Genomic DNA, 24,415 nt, shown 5'->3' with positions numbered 1-24,415 from the left:
CTCGCTTTCTACAGAGACTGGGTGAGAGAGGATCCATCTTTCTTAATAATTATTCTTCTAAAACTTAACTCCCAGGTCCTTGAGAATAATATGTCTGGATTATAAACCTGATGACAGACAGAAAGAAAATTCCCATCTCAAGACAACTTTTTCATTGAAAGTTTTCCCAAAATAAATGCTCAGTGAAAAAAGAGGTTGAAGGACTAAAATCAGAGAAAAAAACTGAACTTTTGTTCAACTGATCAAGTTTAAGGTATTCTTGCTCAAAGCTTACCTTGTGCTTTCCAATGACACAATATATATTGCCTCCATCTGCAAGATCTTTTTTTGATCCCAAATGGCTGGTAGAATTCCAGTTATCATAACTACTTGCCAGGCAGCAATAAGTAGAAAAATGAAAGAAGGAACCAGTACATGACAGCTGTCTAGTTTTCCCTGAAGGAGCCTTAGAATCTTCAGGAATTTTAGAACCACCCTAGAACTTCTCACATGTAATTGATCACCACTATCTACAAGGAAAATTGAGGAACATGACGTTTTAGATGAACACATTCCTGTCTGGGAATAACAGGAATATGCTCCTATTTCATAAGTGAAAGTAGCTATTTGATTAGGCAAGAAGTCCCAAGCATACTGAAACATAAACACATTATATGTTATACAAAACACAAGCACTAGCAACACTATGCAAACATTCAGTAAATTCTTCTTCCTCTGATCTGTCACTCTTCATATTTTCTGTTAGGAGTATATCACAAGCATAATGCTTCATATCTGTTTTTAGCAAATCAACCTATAATATACATGCTTAATTATCTTTTTAAGTTGATTATACTTAATAAGAATGGGAACTTATTATAAAGAACTCACATAGTTTATTCAAAGTACCATATATTTGATATAAAATTTAAGAATCACCTTTCCAAAAATATAAAATACCCATTCAATGACTTAAAATAAGACAAAACATAGAAACTATTTTGGATGCTGTGGTTTGTAGATGTAATTTAGCCCAGAATAATAACTCTGTTATTATTAACTCTGTGCTTTACAAATGGAGAAATAAACTTAATAAATCTATAAGAACTTTTAATGAATTGGAATGAACTTCCAATTTTACCTAACTGAAAGGTCCAGACCAGCCCTGTTCACCTAATGCTCCATTTATGCAATGTTGCTCCAACAAACCTCAAAAGCTTAAAGAAAAACAACATTTCTTGCAGCATAAATTGGAAGTAAAGCTTCAAAACATGTTCCTAGTTATGCAAGGCCAGGTTCCAATGGAAATTAAAATCCTAAATTTTCAGTTGGTACAGTTGTTCCTGATTTTAAAATAGATCATGGTTAATTTTTTACACTTTCTCTATATTCTCTAAAAATCCCAAGAAAAGGAGAAACCAAGCACTCACTTGGATTCATAATCACAATAAACACATATTTGTTTTCTCAAGTGTGTTTCTTTAGGAGGGATTTTATTCTTATCCAATAGTATTATCAACATACTATAGACATAGCCTATATTAAACATACTGTATTTTATTCCTAAAACACTATAGATTTAAAATTGTATAAATAAAAATCATTTTAAATTTTCAACCAATTTGTTCAGCTTTATTCTCCTTTGAGTGCATAGATAAACAGAAAAGGCTGGGAGATTCCAAGATGGCGGCTAGAGGGAGGAAGCAGAAAGCGAGCCTCCTATAGTGAAATCTTGGAGAGATGCTGGAGACACACTTTGCAGGCATAATCACTGAGAAGAGGCATAACTTAGACCCCTCCACATCTCCAGCCGGTGCAGAGAATCTCCACTTCACGTTAAACGGAGAAACCAGGAGGGCCCCCAGGCCGCCAGTCACCCGTGCCCAGATGGCTTGGGAAAACGCGGACCAGATGAGCTTCACAGTACCATGGTACTCCCACAGACAAGCCTGGGCCAGAGCAGCATATCCCCCTGGACAGACTGACCTCCACCTGGGGAAAAAAGAGAAACTGACTAATAAGCAATAAAAACAATGAAGACACGAAGGAAAGAGGGTGGGGCACACTGAGTGCCCTAAAGATTGGGGGAAGGGAATCCTTCCCGGGACTATAAATAAACAAGCTGGGTGGGCAGCAGAGGCTCCGGCGGGAGTGGGGGCACGCACCCAGCAACCAGAAGTGGGAAAGCTTGTGAGAGTGGCGGAGGGAGGAAAACTCCACAGGAGAGGAGGGAAGACCCACTTCTCACGTGAACTGTAAACAAACATGGCGGCTGGCAGGAGCAGCAGCACCACCCAGTAATCAGGAGCAGAAAAGCTTGTAAAAGTGGCTGTGGGAGAAAAACTCCACAGGAGGGAGGGAAGACCCACCTCCCACATGAACTGTAAATAAACATGCAGGCCTGAGAATGCAGGTGCTGTGTCACCTTTCCCAGCGTGCTTGGAAAGGGTAAAGCTTGTAGCAGAGGCTCCTGCACAGGAGAACTTTGAGCAAACAAAGTGTGCGGGGCCAGGTGAGTGCTAAGCTCACCCCAGAGATCTGCATAAATAACACCTCCAGCAACAGAAGGCTGACAGCAGTGGGCAGGCAAGCCACAGGCACAGATACCATTCTCAGTACTGTCTCCAGACTTTTTTTTTCTTTTTCTCCTTACCTTTGATGAGAGAACAACTGAATTACACCTGCATGCTGAAAAACTTACTGAAACTGTATTGATTTTGAACTTGGGACACTTGGGGTTTTGTGTGTGTGTGTGTGTGTGTGTGTGTGTGTGCAGTTTTGTTCTACTTTATGCGTCCCCTTTGATGAGACAACTACAGAACAACATCTGAGGCACCATCTCCAGGACTGGAGACTGAGACGGACACCAAAATTATTAACACTGAAACTTCATTGCATTTGAACTTGGAGGTTTTTTGGTTTTTTGTTGTTTTTTTTTTTAATTTTCTATTTTTCAATTTATTTTAATTCACTTTTATATATAGATATTTCTTTCAATTACTTATTTTTTTATTCTTATCTTTAGTTTTTTTTATTTTTGATTTTCAATCCTCTCTCTCTCTAATGTCTGTTCAGCTTACTGTCGATTAGTACACTAATGCTCCATGTTGACACCTTTGAAACTTTCTTGTCTGATACCTTGTTCTGTTTTCTCCTTCTTGTCTATGTATTTGTTTTTCTCTTTTCTTTAACTTCTTGCTTTCCATCTCAGCTCACCCTTCCATTCTAAATATTACCATTGTTATTATTACAAGCTAGAAAATACTTAATTGCACACAGTACAGGGACAGTAACAACACCAAAGACAATGATGGGAAGACAGAAAAAACAGGGAAAGCAGTTTCCCCACAGCAAAAAATAAGTACAGGAACCAGAGAGGAAAGAACAGAACAGATACTCAGATACAGTCTCCAACAAAATGAAGATAAACTATGCCAAAGGACCCAATGAAGCATACAAGAATAATTTAAAAGAAGACATACTACAGGTACTCAATGAGAATTTTATAGAGATGATACCAGATAGGGTCAACCAAAATATACAGGAGACACTCAAGAAATTCCAAGACAACAAAAAGAGAGAATTTGAAAAAGCAAAAGAAGAAATAAAGGAAACCATAGAAGCACTGTATAAACACCAAAGTGAAAGAGAGAACACGATGAATAAACAGACAAATGAACTCAGGACAAAAATAGACAACATTAAAGAGGAAACTACCCAGGATATGGAAAACCTCAGAAAAAAGAACAAAACACAATTGCAAAACAAAAGGGAAGGCCAATCCAGCAGAATAGAACAAACAGAAGACAGAATCTCAACACTTGAAGATGAAATGATAATTAAAGGAAAAACCGAAGAACTATTAATTAAACAACTCAAGACCTGTGAAAAGAAAATGCAACAACTCACCGGCTCCATCAAAAGACCAAACGTGAGAATCATGGGCATCGAAGAAGGAGAAGAGGTGCAAACAAAGGGAATGCGTAATATATTCAACAAAATAATAATGGAAAATTTCCCAAATCTAGAGAAAGATATTCCCATACAGATGCAAGAGGCCTCCAGGACACCAAACAGACCAGACCAAAATAGAACTACCCCACAACATATCATCATTAAAACAACAAGTTCAGAAATTAAGAAAAGAATATTGAACCCTGTAAGAGAGAAAAAACAAGTAACATACAAAGGTAAACCCATCAAAATTGCAGCAGACTTTTCAACAGAAACATTAAAAGCAAGCAGAGCATGGGGTGAGATCTTCCGGGCGCTGAATGAAAATAACTTCAACCCCAGGATACTCTACCCAGCAAAACTATCATTCAAAATAGATGGAGCAATAAAAGTCTTCCATGATAAGCAGAAACTAAAACAATATGTGACCACAAAGCCTCCACTACAAAAGATTCTGCAAGGGATTCTGCACATAGAAAGTGAAACCCAACTTAACCATGAAAAGACAGGCAGCACCAAACCACAGGAAAAGAAAAAGCAAGAAAGTAGTGAGTAACCTCAACTTAGGTATACACAATCAAACCTTCAAACAACTAAGACAACTAAATGACAGGAATCACCACATACCTATCAGTACTAACGCTTAATGTTAACAGACTTAATTCACCCATCAAAAGGCACCACTTGACGAAATGGATTAAAAAGGAAGATCCAACAATTTGTTGCTTACAGGAGACCCATCTAAATGACAGAAATAAGCATAGGCTTAGGATGAAAGGCTGGAAGAAGATTTACCAAGCCATTGGCCCCCAAAAAAAGGCAGGAGTAGCAATACTTACCTCTGACAAAGTAGACTTCAAACCTACATTGATCAAATGAGATAAAGAAGGACATTCCATACTAATAAAAGGGGAAATAGACCAAAAGGAAATAACAATGATCAACCTGTATGCACCCAATGTCAAGGTACCCAATTTCATCAAACATACCCTGAAAGACCTAAAAGCATATATAAACGCCAACACAGTGGTTGTGGGAGACTTTAACACCCCATTATCATCAATAGATAGGTCATCCAAACAAAAAATCATTAAAGAAATCCAAGATCTAAAATATGCATTAGATCAAATGGACCTAGTTGATGTCTACAGAACATTTCATCCAACTTTAACACAATATACATTCTTCTCAGCAGCCCATGGAACCTTCTCCAAAATAGATCATATCCTAGGGCACAAAGCAAGTCTCAGCAAATATAAGAAAATAGAAATTATACCATGCATACAATCTGATCACAATGCAGTAAAAGTAGAACTCAACAACAAAAGTAAAGACAAAAAACATGCAAACAGCTGGAAACTAAATAACTCATTACTTAATGAAGAGTGGATCATCAATGCAATAAAAGAGGAAATTAAAAAGTTCCTGGAAGTCAATGAAAATGAAAACACAACCTACCGGAACCTATGGCACACAGCAAAGGCATTCCTGAGAGGAAAGTTTATAGCCATGAGTGCATATATTAAAAAGACTGAAAGATCTCAAATCAATGATCTAATGATACATCTCAAACTCCTAGAAAAACAAGAACAAGCAAATCCCAATAGAAATAGAAGGAGAGAAATAATAAAAATGAGCTAAAATCAATGAAATAGAAACCAAAAAAACCGAACAAAAAATTAATGAAACAAAAAGTTGGTTCTTTGAAAAAATAAATAAGATCGATAGACCCCTGGCAAACTTGACTAAAATAAGGAGAGAAAAAACCCAAATTAGTAGAATCAGGAATGCAAAAGGGAAGATAACAACAAACACCATGGAAGTCCAGGAAATCATCAGCGACTACTTTGAGAACCATATTCAAATAAATTTGAAAATTTTAAAGAAATGGACAGATTTCTACATACATATGACCATCCAAAACTAAACCAAGAGGAAATTAATCACCTGAATAGATCTATAACACAAAATGAAATTGAAGCAACAATCAAGAGTCTCCCCAAAAACAAAAGTCCAGGACCTGATGGATTCTCTGCTGAATTCTATCAGACCTTTAAAGAAGAACTGATACCAACCCTCCTTAAACTATTCCACGAAATAGAAAGGGAAGGAACACTGCCAAACACATTTTATGAAGCCAGTATTACACTTATCCCAAAACCAGGTAAAGACACCTTCAAAAAGGAGAACTATAGGCCGATCTCCTTAATGAACATTGACGCAAAAATCCTCAACAAAATAATGGCAAACCGAATTCAACAACACATCAAAAAGATTATTCACCACAACCAAGTAGGCTTCATCCCAGGGATGCAGGGGTGATTCAACATACGAAAATCAATAAACGTAACAAACCACATTAACAGAAGCAAAGAAAAAAACCACTTGATCATCTCAATAGATGCAGGAAAAGCCTTTGATAAGATCTAACACCATTTCATGATAAAAGTTCTACGAAAACTAGGAATAGAAGGAAAGCACCTCAACATTATAAAAGCTATATATGACAAACCTACAGCCAGCATTATACTTAACAGAGAAAAACTGAAACCATTCCCTCTAAAATCAGGAACCAGACAAGGATGCCCACTATCTCCACTCCTATTCAACATAGTACTGGAATTCCTAGCAATAGCAATTAGGCTAGAAGAAGGAATAAAAGGAATATAAATAGGTAAAGAAACTGTCAAAATATCCCTATTGGCAGATGACATGATCCTATATCTTAAAGACCCAAAAAACTCTACTCAGAAGCTTCTAGACATCATCAATAGCTATAGCAAAGTAGCAGGATATAAAATCAACATAGAAAAATCATTAACATTTCTATACATTAACAATGAACAAACTGAAAAAGAATGTATGAAAACAATTCCATTTACAATAGCCTCAAAAAAAATCAAATACCTAGGTGTAAACCTAACAAAAGATGTGAAAGACTTCTACAAGGAAAACTATACACTTCTGAAGAAAGAGATTGAGGAAGACTATAGAAAGTGGAGAGATCTCCCATGCTCATGGATTGGTAGAATCAACATAGTAAAAATGTCGATACTCCCAAAAGTAATCTACATGTTTAATGCAATTCCCATCAAAATTCCAATGACATTCATTAAAGAGATCAAAAAATCTACCATGAAATTTATATGGAAACACAAGAGGCCACGAATAGCCAAGGCAATACTCAGTCAAAAAAACAATGCAGGAGGTATCACAATACCTGACTTCAAACTATATTACAAAGCAATAATAATAAAAACAGCATGGTACTGGCACAAAAACAGACATGAAGACCAGTGGAACAGAATAGAGGACCCAAATATGAAGCCACACAACTATAACCAACTTGTCTTTGACAAAGAAGCTAAAAATATACCATGGAGAAATAGCAGCCTCTTCCACAAAAACTGCTGGGAAAACTGGTTAGCAGTCTGCAAAAAACTGAAACTAGATCCATGTATATCACCCTATACCAAGATTAACTCAAAATGGATCAAGGATCTTAATATCAGACCCCAAACTCTAAAGTTGATACAGGAAAGAGTAGGAAATACTCTGGAGTTAGTAGGTATAGGTAACTTCCTCAATGAAACCCCAGCAGCAGAGCAACTAAGAGATAGCATAGATAAATGGGACCTCATAAATCTAAAAAGCTTCTGTTCATCAAAAGAAATGGTCTCTAAACTGAAGAGAACACCCACAGAGTGGGAGAAAATATTTCCAGCTATACATCAGACAAAGGACTGATAACCAGAATACATAGGGAACTTAAAAAACTAAATTCTCCCAAAGCTAATGAACCAATAAAGAAATGGGCAAGTGAACTAAACAGAACTTTCTCAAAAGAAGAAATTCAAATGGCCAAAAAGCACATGAAAAAATGCTCACCATCTCTAGCAATAAAGGAAATGCAAATTAAAACCACGCTAAGATTCCACCTCACCCCTGTTAGAATAGCCATCATCAGCAACACCACCAATGACAGGTGTTGGTGAGGATGTGGGGAAAAAGGAACCCTCTTACACTGTTGGTGGGAATGTAAACTAGTACAACCACTCTGGAATAAAATTTGGAGGCTACTTAAAAAGCTAGACATTGATCTACCATTTGATCCAGCTATACCACTCTTGGGGATATACCCAAAAGACTGTGACACAGGTTACTCCAGAGGCACCTCCACACCCATTTTTATTGTGACACTAATCACAATAGCCAAGTTATGGACACAGCCATGATGCCCCACTACTGATGAATCGATCAAGAAAATGTGGTATCTATACACAATGGAATTTTATGCAGCCATGAAGAAGAACAAAATGTTATCATTTGCTGGTAAATGGATGAAATTGAAGAACATCATTCTGAGTGAGGTTAGTCTCGCCCAAAAGACCAAAAATCATATGTTCTCCCTCATATGTGGACATTAGATCAAGGGCAAACACAACAAGGGGATTGGACTTTGAGCACATGATAAAAGCTTTAGCACACAAGGGAGTGGTGAGGATAGGTAAGACACCTAAAAAATTGGCTAGCATTTGTTGCCCTTAACGCAGAGAAACTAAAGCAGATACCTTAAAAGCAACTGAGGCCAATAGGAAAAGGAGACCAGGAACTAGAGAAAATTGAGATTAAAAAAAAAAAATTAACCTAGAAGTTAACACACACGCACAGGAAATGAATGTGCGTCAACTCCCTGTATAGCTATCCTTATCTCAACCAGCAAAAACCCTTGTTCCTTCCCATTATGGCTTATACTCTCTCTACAACAAAATTAGAAATAAAGGCAAAATAGTTTCTGCTGGGTATTAAGGGGTTGGGGGGGAAAGGGAGGGGGCCGAGTGGGTGGTAAGTGAGGGGGTGGGGGCACGGGGGAGAAATGACCCAAGCCTTGTATGCACATATGAATAATAAAATAAAAAAAAGAAAAGGCTGGCTATGTATAGTTATTAAAAAGTAAGTTTTGCCTAATCTATATGATGCCCTTTACCAAAACTTATAGCACATCATGATTAATTAAATAAAATACTCATTATGTCCCTATTATTGAGTCAGGGCTGCAAATGGACAAATATATATCATATAAAAACTCTGAAAAGTCTACTGAGGAAATCATATGTGTATACAACAACTAATTACCTTTTAATCACTAATTTTCTCTTTATATGTATGATGCTGTATGATAGCAGAATACAAAGTAATTCTTCCCTGGCATGGGCGAGAGAGGAACAAGGAAGTGTTCATAAACATGATTATAAGACAAGGCAGCACTTTAAATGAAAGATTAGACTATGTTTTTAAGAAGATACCTATGGTGATAAGAGGAGTACAGTTAAGACTACCACATTAGACCTGACATAAAGGTTAATGAAGACTAGAAACAAGGAGTGGTTTTAAAACTACAAAAGACATTTTAAGAGAAAGAGAGTATAGCTATTAGAGAACATTGAAATACATAAGACAAATGATATTTGAGACGTGAATTACTAAGAATTTTGAGTATATGAAGCATCTTTGTATAGGAACAGGATCCATAAGGACAAGTGGGAGCATTCTTAGAGCAACAGCAAAGTGTAATAAGGAGCTCCAGCTCAAAACTAGAGAAATCTGAGTTAGAACTGCATGTGCACCAAGTTACTTAACTTCCTTTTGTCTGAATTTCCTCGCCTCAAAAGTAGAGCATAAAATACTTATAAGACTGATAGTTAAAGTTGATTTCTTAACAGTAAGCACTTAATAAATGATATCTATTATTGTACCAGGAAATTACAAATTACAAATTATCAAACCTACAAAGCTTAAATATGTCAGTGTTCTCAAAAAAAGCAAAGAATGGCTATACTTCTATTCCTTTCACTTTAAATTTCATTGAAACAGAACTTATTTTCTCTTCCAAAACATAATTTAGAAAGGGAAATATTCCATCCTTTGACAAGGAACATGCTAGAAATTTTGCTTTACCAGTTCTTTTTTTTTTATTATTCATATGTGTATGCAATGCTTGGGTCATTTCTCCCCCCTGCCCCCACCCCCTCCCTTACCACCCACTCCGCCCCCTTCCTTCCTCTCCCCCCCACCCCCTCAATACCCAGCAGAAACTATTTTGCCCTTAACTCTAATTTTGTTGTAGAGAGAGTATAAGCAATAATAGGAAGAAACAAGGGTTTTTGCTGGTTGAGATAAGGATAGCTATACAGGGAGTTGACTCACATTCTTTTGTTTAAAGGTTTCACCCACATCCATGTGGAGCACTGTCCCAGCACATGTCATAACTTTCTACTGTAGGTAATATTATAATGACAATAAGAATTGCCAACTACATTAGGATAAGAAGACAACCAGACTTCTCATTTTAAAAATGAAACTTAGAACTCTCAAAAATGTATTTTTTTCTGTGAACATAAAAAGGTTCATTTTGATCACTAAGATCAATAATGTAACTTCAACTTTCAGAATTTTCAGGATCAACTAGATCTGAGAGAAACTGGTCACTAAGGTAGGTACTTTTTAATCCTATCACTTTGAATTATGTAAAGCAAGGCATTGCATTTGACTATTTTCATCTGAATTTTAAACATAAATGGGTATGGGCAAACAGTTTCATTCTGTTTTTGTGATTGACAAAAGGGAAGGCCACCTATTTGCATGTGTTATCCAAGCAGTGTGGGTCAATAACTCACAACAGTAGAACTCATACTACCAGAGACAAAGAACTCCCATACCTGGTTGGGGAAGGGGTAGATGGTGTCCCTTCTGGAACAGCTAGTCACCCAGCCCAGCAGGAGCCATTCAAGACTCCTTCCTTCTTGAGGATGCTATTCCTGCAAATATATAAATGATTTCTCATCTGCACCCTGGAGCTAACAGTAAAAATTGAACCAAGCATCCTCAGGAAGTAAAAATGTGCCATTTGCTAAGTGCCTTCTTTGTTTTCAGGTATTATTATGCATTGGTATTTCGCATTTAATATTTCATTTTAGTGCACAGCATTGTGTTGTAAATATGAAGAAATTGGGCCTTGGCATAAAAACTAGAGTTCCAAACCAGGCTATTTACCTGTGGCAAAGGATGTATATGAACATTTGAGACCACTATTAACCACTTATAAGAACAGAAGACAAGGAAAAGCTTTCTTTTTTTTTTTTAACTATAATTCAATGCGTTTTGTCATATTAGCTGTTCCAGTTGTAGCTTGCCAGATTATGATCTTAATGTGATGCAAACATGCCTAATCTCTCCCTTACTGGCTTGGAAATAGAAACCTGTGAAAACTCTACAGAATCGCCAGAAGTCTATGTAAAATTGATGGATTTTAAGCAATTTTCCAAAAAAGAGATGAAACTTTGTGTAACAGGGCCATCTAAATTTTAACAGATGACTATACCAAAGGTAATCTGTATTGTAAAATTACAAGCACTTTCCTAGAATTATGCATTGTAATAATTCTGCATTTCTTTCCTTGTAACAATGCCTTGGAAAGCCAGAAATAGTAGAGCTTAAATGATTTTGAAATGTGGGTAATGGAAGAAAATACGTATTTTCTTCCTATACATTTTCATTTCAAACATATGTATAGGTTTGACTCTGTCAGAAAATTAATCCAGTTGTAATGTTGTGAGAACAATAAATACTTGGGTTTTATTTCTTTAAGGTGAGTTAAAGTCTATGCATGAATAAACATATATTATTATACAGGATATGTAAACTTTCCTTCTGAATTCCCTTGGCTCTTGTGACTTTCAAGTATTGAAAAACAATGAAAATCATTTGCATTCATCTAGGATTCAAAGAACAAAGACAAGTTTATCAACCATTTGCAGCAAATAAAGCTCCAATGAAGAATGACCTCTTTAGTATACATAATCTCAGTCAGCCAGTTCACAACACCTTGCAAGATTAATTACAGGTCCAAAAGAAAACTGAAGATGAAAACAGAGTTGAAAACCCACTAAAGGTTATTAGCACATGAAATAGCTATGGTCTATAACCACATTAAAAACGTATAAAAATATTATTAAACAAAAACGAATATATTTACATATTTTATATAGGTATATAGTGCTGTATGTATAGAGTAGATAAAGGTTTATGTTTTGCAAAGTGTCTTCAAATATGCTATCTCATTTGCTTTTTGCTTCTGTAACCTGCTTGCAACGGTATATAAGGTGAGACCCCTTTGTTCTCGGGGCTCAGCCTTTGGACACAAGTCCACTGGGTCTGTGCTGGCACAATAAAATGTTGATTCCTGCTAAATTGCTTCAGTGTCCCGTATCTCAGCTTGAGATTCCTGCAACGCACTGCCGTGGAAAGCATTGAACAGGTCCTAAAATCCTCTACTTGCAGGAAGCACAGGAAAGAGTCCATGACCGAGTGGCTCTGTGACTTTGATAGCATGAGAAACAGAGACCAGAAACCGGGTTTCTGACAGCAACAGCCTGCTGCCCTGTCAACTACAGAAAGCCACAAGTAGACTAGAAAGCAGGCAGCTGGATGAGGAAGGTGCTTGTTGTGAAAGGGAGAAGCTCAGGAGGACTCAAAATAATATGACAAGATATAAATTAGCTTAAAAACAAATAGGTTTTGAAATAAATCAACAATGGATCACTTTATCATTAACAGCAGGTTTTGATCTTTCTTGGTGAGAAATATAAATTACCCTGTCTTCTGGGAAGAACTTACTTTCTTGTGTCCAAAGGCAAGTGTGTCCGAGCACAAGGAGAAAAAAGAAAGGCCCCCTTTCTCTCTCATTCAGACATCTGGGCAAGTGTTGCTCTAAGCAGAGCACAACAGGAACTGCCTGGGCTGTTTAGATGACAGAAAGAATAAAAACTTGAGAGGCATTATGAAAAGAAAAAAAAATAACATGTTAGATAAATGGAGTTTAGGAAAAGAATGAGTCCAAGAAGTCACGTCCATGATCAAGTACAGCTTTGAAGAATCCGCAGCTCTTCATACCAGCAAGAAACCTGAAGAAGGATCGAGTGTGTGAGTACACTGAGGCACAAGAGACAGGGCTAAAAAATCATCTTAAAAGGTCAAAACAAAACAGTTTTAAAAACCAGAATTATGAACTAAGACAAAAATCAGGAACTAATGCTGAAAATCACTAGAGCAGGAAGGAACTGGATGTAGATGCCTGGTTCCCTCCATGACCCTCCCTTTCTTTAGATGCCAAGTGAGTTGCAATCTCCCTGAATAAATAGGGACTTGCTCTGCAAGTACAAGGTAATTCTTTGACTAGAAAGGACTACCCAAAAAAGGTTAGACACATTTTCTCCATTCTTGGGCAATAATAAGCCTACCCTTAATCCATTGTCTCTCACTTGGCTAAATAGTAAAACCACCCTAAACTCATTGTTTCCATGTTTGAGTGATAATATCAAAACAGCAAAATGATTGAAGGTTGTCAGGTGACATGATGACTTATCTAGCAAAAATTTAAAGAAGATTCCCAGCTTAATTAGAAGGTATAAGGAGCAGGACTGCTTTCTTTGAATCTCCTTGCTCCCACCTCCGATGTGTCAGGCAGGAGGTGTTCCTCTTTCTATTTCTCCTTACTTTGTCCTGCTTTCATAAAGAAATCTTTGCTGGCCTTCCACGTTGTGAGTTTCCTGTTTTGTGTGAAATCCATTTGAGGTACTTTTCATCAAGGATTTCAAGGACCTTGACTGCATTCAATGATTGGGACAGTCGGCAGAAAATTCCCCCTTTTCCTATCAGAGAATTTTCTTTGTTCTGAGGCAGTACAGATAGATGAGGAAATTGGAAATTATATTGTTTTAATAAATACTGAAAGGACTAGACTCAGACACAGGAAAGAGGAAGTAAAAACTAAAAAGCCAGAGCAACTTGCCTCTTCCTATCATCTTTTAGAGATTAAGGTACAAGAATAAGGAAAAATAGAGGGGCTGTCTGCATCTGCCTTTCCCTTTGAGATATTAACAGGCTGCAAGGCTCCTTGATTGGGTAGAGGAACAGAAAGGATGAAAGGTATGTCTGACAAAGGAAAGTCCTAAAATTTACCCAAGGTCCCTGAGTTTTGGGTAGGTATAGATGACATCTCCATGTTTTAGCACCCATCTTTGCTACCCAAATCCAGTGTCTTAATAATTAGTGGTTGCTAGACTACATGACCATGTGTATTCTCCCAGCACAAAAAAGTATAAGACCACAGAGAGGGACCACCATTTTGCATCTTTACTCCCATTTCCTACATGAGGAAAAGAAAATATTTTTCCATTTTCCCCCACTTCTCCTTACTTTATCCTCTTATACTAAGATAAATCCTTGCTAAAACTTCCACATTGTAAGACTCCATGTTATAAGACACCTTGAAATGCTTTTCACTTGTGGCTCTCAAGAATCTGTGATTTTGCATGGAAACTGGGAATTTCCTCACCCCTCCTCCAGCTATAGTTCCAAATATCCTTCTTTATAATAGTAGCATGAAATCATCACACTGACCAAAATTATAAGATCTGAATGCTAGTACATGCTAGTCAGCTTTATTCAAATTATTATGGGAGGAAAGAAAATGCCATTATAAAAGCCTGTTCTTTGGAGGGCTAGCAACTGTATTTTCTGTTCTGTCAGGAGCCTAACATTTCAGACCAAATTTGAAATGCAAAACACATGGTGCTCTTGAGTGGGCACTACAGGAAAATCACTGCAACTATACAAACCATGTAACAAGATATTACTGTCATCATTGCTTACTGTCTTTGGCACTTGGTGATTTTTTCCAAAGAGTTCAGAAAAGAAAAACCCACTTCCACCATTAGAATGTGTCTATGACCTCTGAGAAACAGAAACAGAAGATGAACATCATTTATGCAAGGTACAAAGGGTCACTGTTTCACTTTTGCAGCCAGGGCTTTGATCCAAAGAGAACATATGAGTCAGGTTCACAAATGGGTGGGACCCAAAACAATGGCATTAAGTGAAAATCACAGCATTGTCTGCATTGGCTGTTGTTCTCTCCATCCACTCTGTACAGGGCTTAGTGCTACAGTCAAATTCCATTCCAGTTCCCTGTGTGCAGGGTTGTTCATAAACCAAAAGGGCAAAGAATCCATTTTTTAAAAATGATTATACCTGCCTACCGTTTTTACTCCAAGGGATGAAATGCTTTAAAATGCTTTCTTTGAAAATGTACCCCAGATCTTGTTCATAGATTCCTTGAGTTATCAAATAGAGACAAATTAGTTCCTGGAACAATTTGAAGGCGAGTTGTTTACGGGAATTCAACCTGAAACTCATATTTCCAGCTTCATGCTCCCTTAAGTGACAGTTGAAAATATTATATGTGTGGAGAAGTGCTCATAAATGATGTATTAGAGAAGAATAGTGTGATGCTAGAAAAAGCAGAGACTGCTGAGATATTTCCAAAATCTGTACCAAAGTTTTATTGAAGGTCTTAGTTTCATCTGGCTAAGCATTTCTAAGGACATAAGACAATAAAAATTTTGAGCTATATTGAAGAATATACACAGGGCGGTGGAGGGGGTTCCTTTTTTTTTATCAGAAGAGAAGATAAATAAATTGGGCCTATTGAATTCACAGAGGACCAGAATTCTTTGAGATAATGTAGAACAGAGATAATGTACAGAAAGGAATTCCTTGCTCCTCTTTAGTTGTGCCTGAGTTTGTGTTTTGGCTCTCACCATAATGATGCAGGCATTCACCAACTTCCAAAAGATAGAAAAGTAATATACTTCTTAAAAGTGAAATTGTAACTTCTAGGACATGTCCAGTATTGGTATATGCTACAATGTTGAAGACACTCAACATACACACTTAATCAGCAATTTATTCTCAAAATTATTCCGTAAGATATATATTACCTTTTATTTTATTTTATTCATGGTAAAATTGAGGTGTAACACTTAGTAAATAAGTAACTTGTCAAGATCTTAGGTGAAAGAGGCAGGATTTAAGCCAGAATCATTCTCACTCAAAAACATGGTTATTTCATTATACTCCATTGCCCGAAAACAAACATTTCAAGATTTAATACAAAATGAACCTCACAAACACTGAAATAAGCTCAGTTAGTTGATTGGTATTTGCTAAGTGATACTGTTTTTAATTAATGGTGTTATTTTTTAGTTTTTGAAAATTTTAATACTTTTCCAAATGACAGTTTTCACTACACTCATTCAGAAATGTAAGAGCACTAAAAATTAATGTTTGTAGGAGAGTCTCTGTGTTTTAAAAGTATCATGGAATGGATTAAGAAAATGTGGTATTTATACACAATGGAATTTTACTCAGCCACAAAGAATGAAATTTTGTCATTCACAAGGCAATGGATGGAACTGGAGAACATTATCTTAAGCAAAGTTAGCCAGGCTCAGAAGGCTAAAAATCACATGTTCTCCCTCATATGTGGATTACAGACCCAAAACAAATGCAGTAATATTATTGGACATGGGTCACACACTAAGGGGAGAATGCACATGGGAGGAATAGGAAAAGGGAAGGAAACCTAAAACTTAAATGTGGTTGATGTGCTCACTGTAGAGGAGGAATACAGTAATCTTAAACTGACCGAGGCCACTATGGCAAGGGGATTAGGAAGTAGTGAAGAGGTCTGGTAGAAATGAACCAATTCTGGTTGTAATACACTTGTGCATGGAAGCAATGCTAAGAATCTCTCTTTATGGCTATCTTTATCTCAAACTAGCAAAAACGCTATGTCTTTCTTACTATCGCTTTTGTCTCCTCTTCAACAAAATTGAAGAACAAGAGGGCGGGACAAGGGATTGGAGATGGCCCAAAGAATGTATACATATGTGACTAAATGCAAAAACGATAAAATAAAAAAATAAACTTGTCATAATTCTGATCTTTTTTCCTAAACAATTCTTCTGTAGAGTTCTCACTAACAGACTCTCCTGTAAAATGACACTGCAGCACTAGGGAACCATACAAATGGCAGAGGTGCAAAACTGGTTCTCTTTATTCCAGACCTAAGAAAGAATTATCTTGCCTGAAGCCCAGCTGTATGGGGGACTTTTGTATTTATAAAATATAGATGACATTTATCAAAATGGATAACCTCTTCTCTAAGTTACTGACTCAGTTGCTGAATGAAAAGACATGTCTCCCATTTACATGGTCACTGCTGAATGCTTAATGGTTGACATCTCTCAGAAGTTCCTGATTTTAACTTTAAAATGCTGCCAGAGGAAGGCAAAGATAATGCTGCACTCACAAATCCTTTGAGAAGGAGAATATGCAGGGAACTTTTGATTATAAAAGAAAAATTCACAAAGTATAAAGTATAAAATGACTCATCAAAGAATTTATTTTTCTCTGTTTCCTTGCTGCAATCCAAGGACTTACCTTGGTCCATTTTGAAAAAATCTTTATTCTTTGACTGTATGTTCTTTAATTGCAGTTATTCTGAATACATTTCTCACTACTTGATTTCAAGTATGATTTCATCCAGGGGATTTCACCACTTTATTAAACATTAAATGTCAGTGATATGTACCATGTTTATTAATGTAACTCAATCATTCCTTTGTTGTTAGTCATTGTTGCCAATTTTTCACTATTGCAAATAGAGTATAATCTAGTTATTTTTAAATCATAGATTGAAATTAGTAAGTCAAATTTTTTTCTTTTCTTTGTATTTATTTATAAACAGAAAGCACTGAGGTTTGAACTCAGGGCCTTGTGATTACTTTACCACCTAAGCCACACCTACTGCCCCAAAAAGGATATGTCATTTAAATGATTCTTGATAGATATTAGTAAATTGTTTTTCTAAAAATTGTATGATGTTATATTTGAGAATTGTTAATTCTTGTCACTCTCATCAAATTTTAAGCCTTCTAACTTTAGGCTTCCTCAAAAGGTAAAAATCATCCTGGAACACATTAATTTTTACATAGGGTACTCATTGGCATTATGAGTCAGAGTTTCAGAAATGTTTGCCATCCCTTAACTCAAAGGCAGCTTCTATCTGTCTCTGTGCAATAACTGCCAGCACAGAGCCTACTGCAGCATGGGTATTCAATAAGTATTTGTCAAATTCAGTGAATAAATGAATGATGACCTTCCACAGAGCATTTAAACGTTCCAGTCAATGTGTGCTTTATAAAGAACATTAACCTGGGGGAATTCCAAGATGGCGGCTAGAGGTAGGAAGCAGAAAGCGACCCTCCTATAGTGAAATCTTGGAGAGACGCTGGAGACACACTTTGCAGGCATAATCACCGAGAAAAGGCATAACTTTGACCCCTCCACACCTCCAGCCGGCGCAGAGAATCTCCACTTCACGTTAAACGGAGAAACGAGGAGGCCCCCGGGCCGCCAGTGGCCGGCGCCCATACGGCTCGGGAAGACGCGGACCAGGTGAGCTTCGCGGTACCGCGGTTCCCCCACAGACAAGCCTGGGCCAGAGCAGCATAGCCCCCTGGACAGACTGACCTCCACCCGGGGAAAAAAGAGAAACTGAGTACTAAGCAATAAGAACAGTTAAGACACGCTGGAAAGAGGGTGGGGCGCCCTGAGCGCTGAAGATTGGGGGAAGGGAATCCTTCCCGGGACTGTAAATAAACGAGCCGGGCGGGCCGGAGAGGCTCTGGCAGGAGCGGGGCACGCGCCCAGCAACCAGGAGCGGGGACGCTTGTGAGAGGAGGGAAGACCCACTTCCCACGTGAACTGTAAATAAACACGCAGGCCTGACAACGCGGGGCAGTGTCGCCTTTCCCAGTGCTTGGAAAGGGAAAAGCCTGTAGCAGAGGCCCCCGGCACAGGGGAACTCTGAGCAAACAAAGCCTGTGGGACCAGGTGAGTGCTAAGCTCACCCCAGAGATCTGCATAAATAACGCCGCCAGCTACAGGCGGAGAGCAGCAGGCAGGCAAGCCACAGTTGCAGATACCACCCTCAGAACTGCCTCCAGACGCTTTTTTTTCTTTTTCTCCCTACCTTTGATGAGAGAACAACCGAATTACACCTGCAAGCCGAAAAACTTACTGAAACTATTGCATTTGAACTGGGGACACTTGGTGGGGCTTTTTTTTTATTTTTTCTTCTGTGTGTGTGTGAGTGTAGTTTTGTTCTACTTTATGCATCCCCTTTGATGAGACAACTACAGAACAACATCTGAGGCACCAACTCCAGGACTGGAGATTAAGACGGACATCCAAATTATTAAGACTGAAATTGCATTGCATATAAACTTGGAAGTTTTTTGGTTTTTTTTTTTTTTTTTTTAATTTCCTATTTTCCATTTTATTTTAATTCATTTTTATAAATAGATATTACTTTCATATACTTATTTTTTATTTTTTTTATCTTTGATTTTCAATCCTCTCTCTGTCTCTCTATTGTCTGTTCAGCTTACTGTCGATTAGTACACTAACACTCCCTGTTTATACCTTTGAAACTCTCTTGTCTGATACCTTGTTCTGCTTTCTCCCTCTTGTCTGTATATTTGTTTTCCCCTTTTCTTTAACTTCTTGCTTTCCATCTCAGCTCACTCTTCCGTTCTCAATATTACCATTGTTATTATTACAAGCTAGAAAATACTTAATTACACACAGTACAGGGACAGTAACAACACCAAGGACAATGACAGGAAGACAGAAAAAACAAGGAAACCAGTTTCCCCACAGCAAAAAATTAGTACAGGAACCAGAGGGGAATGAAGAGAACAGAAACTCAGAGCCAGACTCCAACAAAATGAAGATAAACTATGCCAAAGGACCCAATGAAGCCTACAAGAATAATTTAAAAGAAGACATACTACAAGTACTCAATGAGAATTTTATAGAGATGATACTGGATAGGGTCAACCAAAATGTACAGGAGACACTCAAGAAATTCCAAGACAATAAAAATAGAGAATTTGAAAAAGCAAAAGAAGAAATAAAGGAAACCATAGAAGCACTGTATAAACACCAAAGTGAAAGAGAGAACACAATGAATAAATGGATAAATGAACTCAGGACAAAAATAGACAACAATAAAGAAGAAAACAGCCAGGATATGGAAAACCTCAGAAAAAAGAACGAAACAGAACTGCAAAACAAAACGGAAAGCCAATCCAGCAGAATAGAACAAACAGAAGACAGAATCTCAGAACTTGAAGATGAAATGGTAATTAAAGGAAAAACCGAAGAACTATTAATTAAACAACTCAAGACCTGTGAAAAGAAAATGCAAGAACTCACCGACTCCATCAAAAGACCAAACTTGAGAATCATGGGCATCGAAGAAGGAGAAGAGGTGCAAGCGAAGGGAATGCGTAATATATTCAACAAAATAATAATGGAAAATTTCCCAAATCTAGAGAAAGATATTCCCATACAAATGCAAGAGGCCTCCAGGACACCAAACAGACCAGATCAAAATAGAACTACTCCACGACATATCATCATTAAAACAACAAGTTCAGAAACTAAGGAAAGAATATTGAAGGCTGCAAGAGAGAAAAAACAAGTAACATACAAAGGTAAACCCATCAAAATCACAGCAGACTTCTCAACAGAAACATTAAAAGCAAGAAGAGCGTGGGGTGAGATCTTCCGGGCACTGAATGAAAATAACTTCAACCCCAGGATACTCTACCCAGCAAAGCTATCATTCAAAATAGATGGAGCAATAAAAGTCTTCCATGATAAGCAGAAACTAAAACAATATGTGACCACAAAGCCACCATTACAAAAGATTCTGCAAGGGATCCTGCACACAGAAAGTGACACCCAACTTAACCATGAAAAGGCAGGCAGCACCAAACCACAGGATAAGAAAAAGCAAGACAGTAGAGAGTAACATCAAGTTAGGTACACACAATCAAACCTTCAAACAACTAAGATAACTAAATGGCAGGAATCACCACATACCTATCAGTACTAACACTTAATGTCAATGGACTTAATTCACCCATCAAAAGACACCGTTTGACAAAATGGATTAAAAAAGAAGATCCAACAATTTGTTGCTTACAGGAGACTCATCTCACCGACAGAAATAAGCATATGCTTAGGATGAAAGGCTGGAAGAAGATTTACCAAGCTAATGGCCCCCGAAAACAAGCAGGAGTAGCAATACTTATCTCTGACAAAGTAGACTTCAAACCTACATTGATCAAACGAGACAAAGAAGGACATTCCATACTAATAAAAGGGGAAATAGACCAAAAGGAAATAATAATCATCAATCTGTACGCACCCAATGTCAACGCACCCAATTTCATCAAACATACCCTAAAAGACCTAAAAGCATATATAAACGCCAACACAGTGGTTGTGGGAGACTTTAACACTCCATTATCATCAATAGATAGGTCATCCAAACAAAAACTCAATAAAGAAATCCAAGATCTAAAATATGCAATAGATCAAGTGGACCTAGTAGATGTCTATAGAACATTTCATCCAACCTCTACACAATATACATTCTTCTCAGCAGCCCATGGAACCTTCTCCAAAATAGATCATATCCTAGGGCACAAAGCAAGCCTCAGCAAATATAAGAAAATAGAAATAATACCGTGCATACTATCTGACCACAATGCAGTAAAAGTAGAACTCAACAACAAAAGTAAAGACAAAAAACATGCAAACAGCTGGAAACTAAATAACTCATTACTTAATGAAGAATGGATCATCGATGCAATAAAAGAGGAAATTAAAAAGTTCCTAGAAGTCAATGAAAATGAAAACACAACCTACCGGAACCTATGGGACACAGCTAAGGCAGTCTTGAGAGGAAAGTTTATAGCCATGAGTGCATATATTAAAAAGATTGAAAGATCCCAAATCAATGACCTAATGATACATCTCAAACTCCTAGAAAAACAAGAACAAGCAAATCCCAAAACAAATAGAAGGAGAGAAATAATAAAAATAAGAGCTGAAATCAACGAAATAGAAACCAAAAAAACCATACAAAGAATTAATGAAACAAAAAGTTGGTTCTTTGAAAAAATAAACAAGATCGATAGACCCCTGGCAAACCTGACTAAAATGAGGAGAGAAAAAACCCAAATTAGTAGAATCAGGAATGCAAAAGGGGAGATAACAACAAACACCATGGAAATCCAGGAAATCATCAGAGACTACTTTGAGGACCTATATTCAAATAAATTTGAAAATCTAAAAGAAATGGACAGATTTCTAGATACATATGATCATCCAAAACTGAACCAAGAGGAAATTAATCACCTGAATAGACCTATAACACAAAATGAAATTGAAGCAGCAATCAAGAGTCTCCCCAAAAAGAAAAGTCCAGGACCTGATGGATTCTCTGCTGAATTCTATCAGACCTTTAAAGAAGAACTGATACCAACCCTCCTTAAACTGTTCCACGAAATAGAAAGGGAAGGAAAACTGCCAAACACATTTTATGAAGCCAGTATTACACTTATCCCAAAACCAGGCAAAGACACCTCCAAAAAGGAGAACTATAGGCCAATCTCCTTAATGAACATTGATGCAAAAATCCTCAACAAAATAATGGCAAACCGAATTCAGCAACACATCAAAAAGATTATCCACCACGACCAGGTAGGCTTCATCCCAGGGATGCAGGGGTGGTTCAACATACGAAAATCAATAAACGTAATAAACCACATTAACAGAAGCAAAGACAAAAACCACTTGATCATCTCAATAGACGCAGAAAAAGCCTTTGATAAGATCCAACATCATTTCATGATAAAAGCTCTAAGAAAACTAGGAATAGAAGGAAAGTTCCTCAACATTATAAAAGCTATATATGACAAACCTACAGCCAGCATTATACTTAACGGAGAAAAATTAAAACCGTTCCTTCTAAAATCAGGAACCAGACAAGGATGCCCACTATCTCCACTCCTATTCAACATAGTACTGGAATTCCTAGCCAGAGCAATTAGGCAAGAAGAAGGAATAAAAGGAATACAAATAGGTAAAGAAACTGTCAAAATATCCCTATTTGCAGATGACATGATCCTATACCTTAAAGACCCAAAAAACTCTACTCAGAAGCTTCTAGACATCATCAATAGCTATAGCAAAGTAGCAGGATATAAAATCAACATAGAAAAATCATTAGCATTTCTATACACTAACAATGAGCAAACGGAAAAAGAATGTATGAAAACAATTCCATTTACAATAGCCTCAAAAAAAATCAAATACCTAGGTGTAAACCTAACAAAAGATGTGAAAGACCTCTACAAGGAAAACTATACACTTCTGAAGAAAGAGATTGAGGAAGACTATAGAAAGTGGAGAGATCTCCCATGCTCATGGATTGGTAGAATCAACATAGTAAAAATGTCGATACTCCCCAAAGTAATCTACATGTTTAATGCAATTCCCATCAAAATTCCAATGACATTCATTAAAGAGATTGAAAAATCTACTGTTAAATTTATATGGAAACACAAGAGGCCACGAATAGCCAAGGCAATACTCAGTCAAAAGAACAATGCAGGAGGTATCACAATACCTGACTTCAAACTATATTACAAAGCAATAACAATAAAAACAGCATGGTACTGGCACAAAAACAGACATGAAGACCAGTGGAACAGAATAGAGGATCCAGATATGAAGCCACACAACTATGAGCAACTTATCTTTGACAAAGGAGCTAAAAATATACGATGGAGAAATAGCAGCCTCTTCAACAAAAACTGCTGGGAAAACTGGTTAGCAGTCTGCAAAAAACTGAAACTAGATCCATGTATATCACCCTATACCAAGATTAACTCAAAATGGATCAAGGATCTTAATATCAGACCCCAAACTCTTAAGTTGATACAAGAAAGAGTAGGAAATACTCTGGAGTTAGTAGGTATAGGTAAAAACTTTCTCAATGAAACCCCAGCAGCACAGCAACTAAGAGATAGCATAGATAAATGGGACCTCATAAAACTAAAAAGCTTCTGTTCATCAAAAGAAATGGTCTCTAAACTGAAGAGAACACCCACAGAGTGGGAGAAAATATTTGCCAATTATACATCAGACAAAGGACTGATAACCAGAATATACAGGGAACTTAAAAAACTAAATTCTCCCAAAACTAATGAACCAATAAAGAAATGGGCATGTGAACTAAACAGAACTTTCTCAAAAGAAGAAATTCAAATGGCCAGAAAACACATGAAAAAATGCTCACCATCTCTAGCAATAAAGGAAATGCAAATTAAAACCACACTAAGATTCCACCTCACCCCTGTTAGAATAGCCAGCATCAGCAACACCACCAACAGGTGTTGGCGAGGATGCGGGGAAAAAGGAACCCTTTTACACTGTTGGTGGGAATGTAGACTAGTACAACCACTCTGGAAAAAAATTTGGAGGCTACTTAAAAAGCTGGACATCGATCTACCATTTGATCCAGCAATACCACTCTTGGGGATATACCCAAAAGACTGTTACTCCAGAGGCACCTGCACATCCATGTTTATTGCGGCACTATTCACAATAGCCAAGTTATGGAAACAGCCAAGATGTCCCAGCACTGACGAATGGA

General features: G+C 37.2%; 1 long non-coding RNA gene across 1 annotated transcript in view; it reads right to left on the bottom strand.

Moving 5' to 3' along the window:
- Positions 1-1,137: 1,137 nt before the first annotated feature.
- The window catches only part of LOC141420789 (uncharacterized), a 132,729-nt gene continuing 109,451 nt past the window's right edge, over positions 1,138-24,415 (bottom strand). Inside the window, exon 5 of the long non-coding RNA XR_012445428.1 lies at positions 1,138-1,971. This is a non-coding gene — a long non-coding RNA (uncharacterized lncRNA). The remainder of the gene's footprint in view (positions 1,972-24,415) is intronic.

The sequence above is a fragment of the Castor canadensis genome, chromosome 1 (assembly GCF_047511655.1).
Source record: "Castor canadensis chromosome 1, mCasCan1.hap1v2, whole genome shotgun sequence".
NCBI lineage: Eukaryota > Metazoa > Chordata > Mammalia > Rodentia > Castoridae > Castor > Castor canadensis.
Note: the sequence above shows the minus strand (reverse complement) of the source record. Positions and strands in the feature narration are given on the sequence as shown.